Source organism: Ovis aries, chromosome Y (genome assembly GCF_016772045.2).
Source record: "Ovis aries strain OAR_USU_Benz2616 breed Rambouillet chromosome Y, ARS-UI_Ramb_v3.0, whole genome shotgun sequence".
Taxonomy (NCBI): Eukaryota; Metazoa; Chordata; class Mammalia; order Artiodactyla; family Bovidae; genus Ovis; species Ovis aries.
Window position 1 is genome coordinate 16,029,753 of NC_082741.1, and position 13,651 is coordinate 16,043,403.

Consider the following 13,651-nt stretch of genomic DNA (forward strand, 5'->3'; position numbering starts at 1 on the left):
TGCTTGCTCCTTGGAAGAAAAGCTGCGACAAATCTAGAAAGCATATGAAAAAGCAGAGACATTCCTTTGCCAACAAAGGTCCATGTAGTCCAGGCTATTGTTCTTGCACTAGCCATGTATGGATGTGAGAGTTGGAGCGTAAAGATGGCTGAGCACCAAAGAACTGATGGGTTTGAACTGTGGTGTTGGTGATTATTCTTGAGTTTCTCTTGAACTGACAGTGAGATCAAGCCAGTCAGTCCTACAGGAAATCAACACAGAATATTCACTCTAAGGAATGTTACTGAAAGTGAAGCTCCAATACTTTGACCACCTTATGGGGAAGGCTGACTCATTAGAATACACCCTAATGCTGGAAAAGATTGAAGGAAGGAGGAGGAGGGGATGACAGAGAATGAGATGGTTAGAGGACATCACAGACTAAATGGATTTGAGCTTGAGCCAGCTCCAGGGGATGGTGAAGGATAGAGAAGCCTGGTGTGCCGCAGTCCATGGGATCACAAAGAGTGAACACGACTGCCCAACAACAAATTATTTTTTGTCTTGCTTGATGTTTTTTTTGTTTCTGCAGTTTTTCACTTCTAATTAAATTTGTTCTTTGAAACATATGGAAGGTCTAGGACCTAAAGTTTTTCTAAAAATAAGAGACAAGGTACATTGTTGGAGGTTGGGCAGGGGATGGTCTATCACTGGGAAAGCCCTGCAGGGTCCTGCTCAGTTATATGATGAACAGACTGACAATGCCAAGTGTTCAGTGGAAATGGAAATGCCAATAGTATTAGTGGAAATATACACTGTTTCAATCAGTTTGAAGAAAGCATTTGACTGCACCTGCATATTAGAATGGCTCAGTCAGTAACATCTGCGTGCAATGGAGGAGACCTTGGTTGGATCCCTGGGTCAGGAAAATCCTCTGGAGAAGAAAATGCCAACCCATTGTTGCATTCCTGCCTGGGAAATTCTATGGACAGTGGAGCCTGGTTGGCTAGAGTCTATGGGGTTGTAACAGTTAAATACCACTTAGCAACTAAACCATTACCACATGCATTATCAGAAAATCTCATGTCTAGACATACATACATACATATATATATATATATATATATATATATATGGCTATCCTCGAGAAATTACAGTGAAAGACACTAACAGGGTCATAAGCAGATCATTCCAAAAGGCAAGATAAAAGCCACAAACTTCAGGCACAGTAAAATGGGCATATAAGACTATGCCCATTCATCTGAGGGAATTGTACTCAGCAATGAAAAAGAATGTTCCACAGCTACATACGATAAGAATGCATCTCACTTATTTAAAGGGAAACCAAGACTAGGGGAATAGAAAGTCTATTGTGTGATTCTATTTATTTAAAATTTGAAACAAAGAAAAATGTATCCCCAGTGCTAGTGGTCAGAGAGGCGGTTACTTTAGGGGGCAGAGCATGGCCAGGAGGAACATGGAGATTTCAAAGCTACTTGATAGTAGAGAGATGAAACAAATACAATCTCAGTTACAGTACAGCCAGACTTTATTTACTTGGGCTCCAAAATAACTGTAGATTGTTACTGATGCTGTGCAATTAAAAGATGCTCACTCCTTGGAAGAAAAGTTGTGAAAAACTTTGGCCTCCTGATGGGAAGAGTCAACTCATTGGGAAAAAATCCCTTGATCCTGGGAAATATTGAAGGCAGGAGCAGAAGGCATGACAGAGGATGAGATGGTTGGGTGGCATCAGCAACCCAATGGAATGAGCTTGAGCAAGCTTCAGGAGATGGTGATGGACAGGGAAGCCTGGCATACTGAAGTTCATAGGGTCACAGGGAGTCAGACACGACTGAGCAACTGAACAACAAAAGCCAGGCAGGGTCTTTATATACAGCTGGCTGAACATCAATAGGGCTGTTTTTAATTTCTGGAAATGGGTAGAGCATAACTTTTTAGCCAGATCCCTTGCTGCAACACGTCTGGAATATTTTGTGTTCGTAGACAATATTGTTTGCAATTTTTCTGGGTGGTGCTTGGGAGTCAGAGTTCCTCACAATGATGGATGCTGTGTCTCTTAGTCCCAGCTGAACTGAACTTCGGATCGTGACCTCTGATTCAGGAGGCAACCCTCACAATTGTTCTGGCTCTTTGAATGACACATGATTCTTGGTTTGGATTTCTGTCTTTTCCTTCAGGTTCAAACGCTGTAGCCAGCACTTGGAACATGGAAAGACCCTCTTGTTCCAGTGCCTCCAAGCGTGATTTATGAAGGATGTCACCAGTTTGAAAATTTCGAGGCAAAACAGACAAACAAATTATTCATGCTTCCATGCCATGTTCTAAAATATGCCTCTACATTGCCAAAGGCTGGCAATCTGTAATTGCAAACACGGCACACATAGGATATTTTGCCTGGTATGTGACGGTCCTTCATGTGCTGTAGGACAACCTGATCTGTTTTGAAGGACAATTCACAGATATTACAGACCTTGGAGGGCTCCTAGGAAGCATGGGCACTTTCAGTGTGACACTGCAGCTGGAACGAGGTGGGAAAACTGGGGGTGGCGGTGCTGGCAGGTAGTTTGGATTTCCCAGCTGTCACCCTTCTGCCTCTCAAGCTCTAGATGGTTCCTCAGGTGGGTCATAAACGTAACATAGTTTAGAACTGTCAAGCAGCTGAGGCATTTAAAGGCTGTGTGAGTCTTCTGTTCTAGTGTCGTCTCTTGTATGCTGCCATAGTAAAAGGCACCAAATAACATGGTCAGATTTACTTTCATGGGATCAACAGTCTTCCTCTGATTTGCAAGAGTCAAAAAGTCCAATTTCTCCAGCCCTTACAAACTACATGTTCCTTCTGGATCCATAAGACTGAAGCATACCTGATCATTGGCATGAGTCCATGAACATGATGCCCCACCATCAACATGGCTCGGTGAGGTCGGGGAATCTTCCAAGCTCATAATCGTGTTTTTCCAGGAGAGATACCTGGAGGGCCATGGTGGAGGCAGGTCCCCCTGGGATTCCATTGCTGGGTTTGGGTCTTTGGGGATTTCCACTGTTAAATTTTACATCTGAAGTGGGACACCACTTTGAATTAAGAGGGCTTTCATCCTTGCCTCCTAATGAGAGAACAGCTCCAGAGAAACAGTGAGGCTGCAGAGAGAGCAATTCTGAATTGTGAAGGACAGTTTCCGAAGAGCTCGTTTTATATTCAGGTTTAGATGAAGGCTCGGAAATAATAGAACTGCCTCTTCTTCCCCATGCAGACTGAGAAACTGGTGATACGGCAGCTGGCTCTGATGTTGGGGTCCTAAGATTTGCAGGTTGCAACGTGCAGGAGGGATCTGGACTCACGTGGCCTTTTGTTCTTCTTGAAGATGGGCCCCTGGTCGCTCTGTTCAAAATGTTAGAAATGACTGGCTTTGAACTTGAAATCACTCTGACAAAGAGGGTTTCAGCATCCTCACTGATGTGCTCCACTCCAACAAAAATGACCTCAGCATCTTCATGTCCTTATCTCTGGATTTGGATGCAGCAGTCATTTTCTCAGGTTGTGGTGGTGCTTGTGCTTCCTCACACGGGAAGAGATGGGCCATTTTGCAATCACTTTTGGCTTCAAGTGGCCCCTGCTAGTGTTGTTGCCACCGGAAAGCAATCACCACACAAGGTCATCCCCTCTCATCTCAGGTGTCACTCTCTGTGGTTTCAGTTAACCCTCAGTTGTTCACCGAGAATATTAGATGGAAAACTCCAGAAATATATAACTCATGCGTTTTAAATTGCAGGCCATTCTGAGGAGAGTGATTGGAATCTCACACCATCCTGCTTCCTCCTACCCAGAATGTGAATCGCTGCTTACTCCTGCACATCCCACTCATCTGTCACTCGGTTACCACAACGACTGTTGAGATGTCACAGGGCTTGTGACCAAGTTATCCTTATTTCACTCAATAATGGCCACAAACCATCAATGGAGTGATGCTGTCCATTTAGATATGCCAGAGAAAATCCATTAAGTGCTACCTTTAAGTGAAAAGATTGAAGTTCTCAATTTGATATAAAAAGAAAAAGAAAAAAGGTATGCTGAGGTTGCTAATATCTGTGGTGAATGTGAAGAAGAGAAAATAAATCTGGGTTAGTTTTGCTGTCAAACCTCAAACTGCAAAAGGTATGGACACACAACATAATAAGCGCTTAGTTAGGGTGAAAAAAAAAATCACACAATTAGTACTGTAATATATTTTACATAATGACTACACTCACAAAACTTTCATAAAAGTATACTGTTATAATTGTTCTATGTTATTATTACACCTTCCCTGGTGGCTCAGATGGTAAAGTGTCTGCCGACAATTTGGGAGAGGCAGGTTCAATCCCTGGGTCTGGAAGATCCTGTGAAGAAGGAAATGGCAATCCAGTCCAGAATTCTTGCCTGGGAAATCCCATGGACAGAGGAGCGTAATAAGCTGCAGTCCATGGGGTTGCAAAGAGTTGGACACGACTGAGTGACTTCACTTTCACTTTCCTGTTATTATTAGGCAGTTGCCAATCTCTTACTGTGCTTTTATAAAACTAAACTTCATCACAGGTATGTTTGTATAGAAGAACCATTGTGTATATAGAGTTTGATACTGTGTGAGGTTACCGATGTCCCCTGGGGGTCTTGAAACTTATTCTCTGCCGATAAGTGGTGATGATTATATTTCTTTCAAAAGACAAAATTAGTACTTGATGTAATCATTGGCTGAAACATTGAGATAACTATTAACACCCTTAGACATAAGGAAACATCTCAAACTCAGTTAAGTGACATGACCGTTTTAAACTTCCTTCTCCAGCCACCACTTTTGCCTTGTCTCCCCGTGGTGGCCCCAGTGTTCCTGTTAAACTCTGCAGGAGAGCTGGTAGGCACCATTTTGCTTATAGATGTACAATCTCACTCAGAAATGCTGACCGACAGAAAATGTCCCAAAGAGCCCCCAGCTGTCCCTTGGGGGTGCCTCTCACTCCCTCCACTCTCCGAGTCCAGAAGGCACCATAGTCTATACCTGGATCCAAAATATTTTTTAAAAAAATTCCAGGCAGTTCTAATAGCAAGGCTTGAACCTGACTCATGCTGGCAACTTTCTCTCTCTCTCTAGAGAGCATTTACACTGTACTTGAAACTATTTACACAGCATCAACATTGTATTAGATATTATAAGGAATGTGGAGATGATTTAAAGCATGTGGGAGTATCCCCTTAAGTTACATGCAAAGACTGCACCATTTTTTTCAATGGACTTGAGCACCCATGGATTTTAATATCTCCAGATGCAGGGTTCCCAGACCCTATCTCCCAAGGGTACCGAGGAGGAAGGATGGGGACGTCTCAAGACTTCTGCTCCCCCTGCCTTGGATGCTGTCTCAAGTACCCAACTCCTGACCTCCCTCGGTCCACAGTTTCTCTTCCAGACTTTCCTGACCATGATGTCAGAAAGCACAGCCTCTCCCAACTCACATGCCATATTCACCTCCAGAGCTATTGGGCTGCTGTATTTTGGTTTCTAAACAACATGCAGTGTCTGTCAGTGCTACATGTCTGCTGCATAAACAAACAGTAACTGTTATTAAACAACCATGCATCTGTACCACAGGCTTGACCCACTCATTCCTGGCTCCCCAGGTACTTACACTTGATCTTAGCCAAAAGGCTGAGAAGCAATTTCTCCAAGCATTTGATGACTTCCAAATCTGAATGGGAAAAAAAAAAAAAAAAACTATCATGCAAGAGAGAAAGTCAGCCAGCATGTAGCTGGATGCTGACAGGGGCAGTGGTGCTCATTGAAATAAAAGATTTGTAACACAATTTCGCTCCATATAATACGTATATTGACAGCTTCCATGCCATTAACACGTTTCATAGACATTAAGGGACATTCTAAAGTTTACATATGACCATTTGTGATACCAGATCACATTTCATCGGTAGCATATTGTAGGTTTTTTGGTTGTGTGTAAATGATGGCCCTAACAGTAAAGGTCCCTCCTGCCAATGCAGAAGACCTAAGAGATGTAGGTTCCATCCCTGGGTCAGGAAGACCCCCTGGAGGAGTGCATGCAACCCACTGCAGTATTCCTGCCTGAAGAATCATGTGGACAGAGAAGAATGGTGGGCTATAGTCCATAGGGTTGTAAAGAGTCAAGCATGACTGAAGCAACTGGACAAACATGCATACATAGGTATATAAATATATATTTTATAGTGGTATGAAAAATAATGCTGTGGGACTTCCCTGGTAATCCAGTATTTAAGACTCCACACTTCCAGACCAGGAGCACAGCTTCAATCCCTGGTCAGGGACCTGTGATCTCACATGCCACTGGGTGTAGCCAAAAGTAAATGGAATAATGTATCTTACACCTGATGTCATCTTAAATTTGATGAAAATTTCTGTTTTTCATAAGAAGAATCCAGCCTACTAAATTCATGTCACAAGTCACTAATGGGATGCTAGCTGCATTGTACAGGCAAATGGTTTAGACAGGGATTGGCAAATTGGCTTGCTTCCCTTTTTTATTTTTATTTTTTCCCCAACCAGCAAACAGAGTGATTTCTATGTTTTAGTTTTTCTTTTTTTTTTTTTTTTAACTTTTAAAAAATTTGAATAATTTTACTTTTTTTTAAAATTTGGCAAGAAACAAAGGCAAATTTTGTGACGTGAAAATTATATGATATCTAAATTTCACTGTCACAAATAAAGTTTTATTTGAACACAGCAATGATCATTTGTCACTGACTGAGGCTATTCCACACTGCTAATGGGAGAGACCTCATGGCCCTTACTGCCTGGTTACTCTCTAGCCCTTTACAGAGAAATATTGCAGACTCATGGCTGCAGAGAAAAAAATGAAGCATTCCAAACCCCATGGCTCATCAGTACCTGAAGTCCAGTTGACTCAGTGCAGCTAAACACTTCCTACTTTGAGACCAAGTGAAGGGGGAAGCTGGAGTGTCTTTGTCTCCACGTCCCAGAAAGATTTCTCTGGGAATAGCAGCACCACTTCCTGTGTCCAGTGTCCATGGAACTCCTACCTGGCTCTCCAAAAGCCTTTTCTCAGTAAGCCTGCATCAAGAGATTCCAAGCCTTTTAAAGTCCGTTCTAGTCCAATCCATGGTACCCAAACCGGGCTCCAATCAGGTTTCTGAACCAGTTTTTCCCCATAGGATCTTTCAACTAGAAACATTTCTAGCATTAGGTTAGAGAGAGGAAAGAATGTGGGTGGGGCCTCAGGGCCCCTCCCAGGGACTATTTTCTAGGTCTCAGTGTGGTGAGAGTCCCTACTTGCATCTCTGGCATCCAGAGGCCCACCACCTTATCTCCAATTTATCTGAATCTTTAGTTATTTGGGGTTTAACAGCTTAAGGGCAAGGAAAGGTGGTCCTACAGCTATTTCAACAGGGCATGGGCTAATGCAAGGAACCTAAAAAGTCAGGAGTTCTCTTCCAAAGGCAAAAAATTCTCCAGCTGTAAACAGCAAACCCCTGTCCTCTTCCAAGGGCAAGGGGGTGGGTTGGGGTGGAGGCAGGGTGAGGAGGGCAGGAAGCAAGCTTACTCTCAACTGATCCGCACTTGAAGACTCAGCACCCGCTGGATTCCCAGGGCCCTCAATGTGGATCTACATGCTGAACCCCAGGAGGTTTTTCAAGGCAGGGGCTCATGTTTTCTTAAACCACGTCAGGGATGTCAGGTCACACCCTCACACCCTCCTTCTCCCTTCCCCGCCTTACCCCCTCTCTTCTCTGTCCTCCTTTGCAGCACCTAGATTATATCTCAAGCTTTCCCTCCCACTGCCTTTACAGCCCTGTGCACAAAGATTCGTCGGGGGAGGGAGGGTTTCAGAGAAGAAATATGTGTATTCCATGTGCCAGAAATTAAACTCAAGAGAAAACATACAAGAGCCACCCTAGGCAAGTCACATTCACTGACTCTTTGTTATTCGGACCTCATCTGCAGCGTATTCCCTACATGCATATATATGGAATTTAGAAACACGGTAACGATGACCCTGCATGTGAGACAGCAAAAGAGACACAGATGTAAAGAACAGACTCTTGGACTCTGTGGGAGAAGGCGAGGGTGGGATGATTTGTGAGAAGAGCACTGAAGCATGTATATTACCATATGTGAAACAGATCGCCAGTCCAGGTTCGATGCATGAGACAGTGTGCTCAGGGCTGGTGCACTGGGATGACCCAGAGGGATGGGATGGGGAGGGAGGTGGGGGGGGGGTTCAGGATGGGGAACACATGTACACCCAAAGCTGATTCATGTCAATGTATGGCAAAAACCACTACAATATTGTAAAGTAATTAGCCTCCAACTAAAACAAATAAATTATTAAAAAAAAAAAAAGAAGGTAATAGAGTCACTGAATTAGAACAAAAGTGATGTTCACTAATGAACGTGATATCAAATGCTGTAATCTGATATAACATCAAAAATACCATTATTGTCAAATCAACATGTGTTCCCCTTAAATTTACGGAATATATGTCCATTACATCTCAATGAAGCAGGGGAAACGAAACAAAACAAAACAAAACAAAACAAAACAACAACAACAACAAAAAAAACCTGACCATTAGGAAAAGCTCATTTTATACTCTTTTAAGAAGCATGATGGCCGGTGCTGTGCCTAGTTGCTCAGCTGTGTCTGACTTTTTGCGACCCCATGGACTGTAGCCAGCCAGGCTCCTCTACCCATTGAATTCACCAGGGAAAAATGCTGAAGGGATGCCATATCCTTCTCCAGTGATGGTGACTACCAGAACCCAAGGCTAGGGACTTCCTGGCGGTCCAGTTGTTGAGAATCTGCCTTCCAATGCAGGGAATGTGGGTTTAATACGTGGTGGGTAAGATCCCACATGCCAGACGGCAGTAGAATGCAAGAAGGATTCTGCATGCCACGACTAAGACCCGAAGAAGCCAAATAAGTGAATAAAACTGAATATTTTTTAAAACTCTACGCTCTTTACATTCTTCAGGATATATTTGAAAGCATGATATTAACAGTTTTATTTATTTATGGACACATCATGAGACTTCCTGCAGGAGCTTAGTTTCCTGACCAGGGACTGAACCCAGGTCACCAGAGTGAAAGCACTGAACACTAACTGCTGGCTTGCCAGGGAATTCCTACTTTGATTTACTTAAAGGGTTTATTTCTATTGTATGCCCAAAAGGTACATTCTTTGCAGTGTTTACCTTACAATGAAAACATTTTGGATGTCAATTTTAAAATGTTTGTAAAACTTAGGGAAAAGGAAGGAACATTTTGACTAACTATTTATGCTTCTAGGCTTCCCTGATGGCTCAGAGAGTAAAAAAAATCTGCCTCTAGTACAGGAGACCAGGGTTTTATCCCTGGGTCAGGAAGATCTCCTGGAGAAGGGAATGACTATCCAGTCCAGTAAATGCTTGCCTGGAGAATTCCATGAACAGAGGAGCCTGGTGAGCTACTATCCATGGGTTTACAAAGAGTCAAACACAACTGGACGATTAACACTTTCACTTTCATATGCTTCTAAAGATTCCTCAAATCTCAGAATCACCTGGGACATTATTAACCATAAAGATTCCAGGGCGGCACATCACACCTAAGAAATTCAAATTGCCCTAGGAGGGGCCCTGGGAATCTGAAAGTTCAATGTTCGCCTCACTTGATTCTGAAGTGAAGTGAATCCCAGGATGTAAAGTCATCCAATACTTTGGGAAAGATTGATCTCTGGTGGCTCAGCAGTAAAGAAGCCACCTGTTAATGCAGGAGACCTGGGTTCAGTCTCTTGTCAGAAAGCTCTCCTGGAGGAAGAAATGGCAACCACTCCAGTATTCTTGCCTGAGAAATCCCATGGACAGCGGAGCCTGGCAGGCTACAGTCTATGGGATCACAAAAGACTCGGACACACAACTTAGCAACTCTACCTCAACAGTGAAAGTGAGAGGTGCTCAGTTGTGTCCAACCTTTTGCGACCGCGTGGACTATATGCAGTCCATGGAATCCTCCAGGCTAGAACACTGGTGTGGGTAGCCTTTCCTGTCTCCAGGGCATCTTCCCAACCCAGGGATCAAACCCAGGTCTCCCACATTGCAGTCAGATTCTTTACCAGCTGAGGCACCATGGGAACCCAAGCAACAATAAGAATATGCTTAAAATACCCAAGAATCTACTCCTTCAGGAGACCCTAAGTGTTGAGGGTCAGGAATTCATCTTCTTCTTCATGTGACACACTGAGCACCTGCCCTGGGAGGAGCAGGTTATTGGTAATTCAGTAAATCAAAGAGATGTTGTAGCTTGAGCTGGGAGCTTCATCTTCCTCACCACCCTTCAGAGATTCTAGGAGCTCCACACCCTCTTTTGTGGCTTCTGGATGTCCTTCGTATTGAAAGAAGTTAGGGTATAAGCAAAGCTCAGAGATCTGGATGCAAACATCTCAGTTTGGGCCACACTTTCAAATCTCCTGGGCTGTGCTTCTTAACCATCAGTGAATCTAAGGAATTGCCTATGTGCCTTGTGCAAAAACACATTCTCATCCAGCAGTTGCAGGTGGGGCCTGAGAGTCTGAGTTTCTCACAAGCTCCAGGTGTTGCCCAGGCTGCTTAAGGTGTCCATATTAAACAGTGAGTACTAGAGAGCTTTTGAAAAGCACTGATGTTCTGATTGATCCTGCCAATCTTACTCCACACCCACAGACTCAGTATCTCCAGGAATGGGACCGGGGAGTCAACGTTATTAACGGTATCAGATATTTCTAAGGAGCTGGTAGGGTGCAAATGTGTAGCCAGGCAAATCACCCTACCATCAACCCTGTTTTGGGCTTCATTGTGTTCTGAAAAATCCATATGTTGGGGGGACTTTCCCAAAGGTCCAGTGGCTAAAACTCTCCTCTCCCAGTGCAGGGGGCTGGGCTTCTGTCCATGGTCAGGGAACTAGGTCTCATGTGCTGCCAGGAAGACCGAAGACCCCACATACCACAACTAACACCTGGTGCCATCAAGTAAATTAATTCATTAAAAAAATATATATCTGTAGAATTTATAACCCCCAACACTTTGGAATGTAACCCTATTTGTAGATCATACCTTTAATGTGGTGATTAAGCCAAAACGAAGTCACTAGGGTGGGCCCTAGTCCAATCTGATGGTTCTCTGTATAAAAAGAGAGAGGGAAATTCCCTGGAAGGCCAGTGATTAGGGCTCAGATCTTTCACTGCCAAGGGCCCAAGTTCAATCCCTGGTCTGGAAACTAAGACCCAGAAGAAAAGCAGCATGGCCAGAAAATAAAGAGGAAATTAGGACACACAAGGCATCAAGGATGCATGGACATAAAGGGACAGCGGGACATGAGAAGGCAGGTGCCTGCTCATCAAGGAAAGAGATCTCCAGAGACACCAAACTGTCAACACCTTGATCCCGGATTTCTAGCCTCCAGAACTGGGAGAAAGCAATTTCCTGTTGTTAAAGTCTCGTGTATTTCTGGTGGCCACCTTAGTACATTAATGTGTTCTTTAGATCAGGAGTCCCTAGAGAGGGCTCACCTCAAGGACAGTAGGGGGTATGCAGGTGATGACTCGGCTTCCGGCCAACTCCCAAACATCAACAATTGCCACCCACCCAGATTTTGCAGGACGCAGCCTGCTCCTGTGGACCCCATCTTGCAGACCACTACTTCTAAACGTCCCCACCCAACTCTCTTTCTGTCTCACCCCTCGTCTTTGTTTTCTTGGTTTTTCTTTATTGTTTTTTGTTTGTTTGTTTGTTTGTTTGTTTTACTTCTCTCCTAGACTCTGAGGGACAGAACCTTGAGAACAGAATGAGGCCTGTGCTCGCACCATCCTGGATGTGAAGGAGAGCATGTGTTAAAAAAAAAAAAAAATGAAGAAAACCCATAGCTATCTAGCAGAAGCTTGTCACCAAGTGTACGGAAAAGCCTTCACATGTTAGGTTAGGAAGAAGCAGAGGACATGATTTCAACCTCTTCTTCAGGGAAGGTTTCCGGGAAGGAGGACAGTAAGCTTTCTGTAGATGGATTGAGGGCAGGTGAATTTATTGGAAGGCATTGGGTAGCCAGGAAAGGAATAAGAGTGGAGATGTGATATGTCATCCTTCATTTCTCTCTACCTCCAGAAGTTTCTATGTTATGGGCCACAGTCACAGATCTCCCAGAGGTCAGGGAGAAAGGAATATTTGGTGACTTCATCCAAGCCTGGCCCATAGAAGCCTGGTTCTCAGCAGCCAACATCAGGCTTCTGGGGCATCCACCAGGCTCAAGAAATGACCTACTGGGAACTCTCTGGTAGTCCTGCAGTGGTTAGTACTCTGCACTTTCACTGCTGAGGGCATGAATTCTAGTCTTAGTTGGGGAACAAAGATTCTGCAAGCGGTGTTGGCTGACAAACAAAAGAAACAAAAAAAGAAAGACACACGTGACCTGTTCCCACCTTTCCTTCCATGGACAACTCCAAAGACAACTCCAGTACAGGTCCATTGCTGTGGTCAAGGAGGAAGCTCCCTGGGGCTTGTGGCTGTGGAGTAACATGTGGTCAGCCTGAGTGTCCACCAACAGGGCTGAGTATCTCACACCAACTGAGAACCTGGTACCCAGGAGGAGATCAGGCCCTTGGAACACAGGCTAGTGCCTGCTGACCTACAGATCAGGGCTGTGTGAGAAGTGGACTCTACAAGGTGTCCAAAAGGCACATCTTTCAAGAGAGCGCTAATCCAGGTGGCTAGCCTCTACCCACTTCCTCCGTCTCTAGGGGAGAGCTTGACCCTTCCATTGTTCTCACAAATATTTTCCTCTTCTACTCTCCCTGGAATAGTTTTATCTCATGAAATTGTTGTCCATTTGCCCCGTTGTATCTGCAACCCCATGGACTTCAGCACACCAGACCTCCCTGTCCCTCACCATTTCCTGAAGTTTGCTCACGTTCATGTCTATTGCATTGGTGATTCCATCCAGCCATCTTATTCTCTGTTGCCCTCTTCTCCTTCTGCCCTCAATCTTGCCCAGCATCAGGGACTTTCCCAGTGAATCAGCTGCTTATATCACATGACCGATATAGTGGACCTTCAGCTTCAGCATCAATCCTTCTAACAAGTATTCAGGGTTGATCTCCCATAAGAGAGAGAACTCCTTGTGTGTGAACTCCTTGCTGTCCAAAAGGACTTTCAGGAGTGTTCACCAGCACCACAACTCGAAGGCAACAATTCTTTGGCGCTCTGCCTTCTTTGCGGTCCAGCTCTCACAACCGTACATGATCACTTGGAAGATCATAGCCTTGACTATACAGAACTTTGTTGGCAGAGTAACGTCTCTTCTTTTCAACACACTATCTAGGTTTGTCATAGCTTTCCTGCCAAGGAGCAACCGTCTTTTGATTTCACGGTTGCAATCACCATTGCAGTGATTGTACAGCCCAAGAAGAGGAAATCCGTCAGTACTTCCACCTTTACCCTTCTATTTACCATGGAGTAATGGGGCTAGGTGCCATGATCTTAATGTTTTTAATATGTAGTTTTAAGCCGGCTGTTTCACTCTCTTCCTTCATCCTCACCTAATCAGTGCAGAGCGTCTGGCTTCTTGCTGCTTCTTCCCTCAGTTCGAATTCCCTGAGTAAGAAATC

At 44.2% G+C, this 13,651-nt stretch overlaps 1 pseudogene; it reads right to left on the reverse strand.

The window, feature by feature from the left end:
* Nucleotides 1-1,937: 1,937 nt before the first annotated feature.
* Nucleotides 1,938-3,581, reverse strand: LOC132658941 (zinc finger protein 280A-like; annotated as a pseudogene).
* Between the last annotated feature and the right edge of the window lie 10,070 nt (nucleotides 3,582-13,651).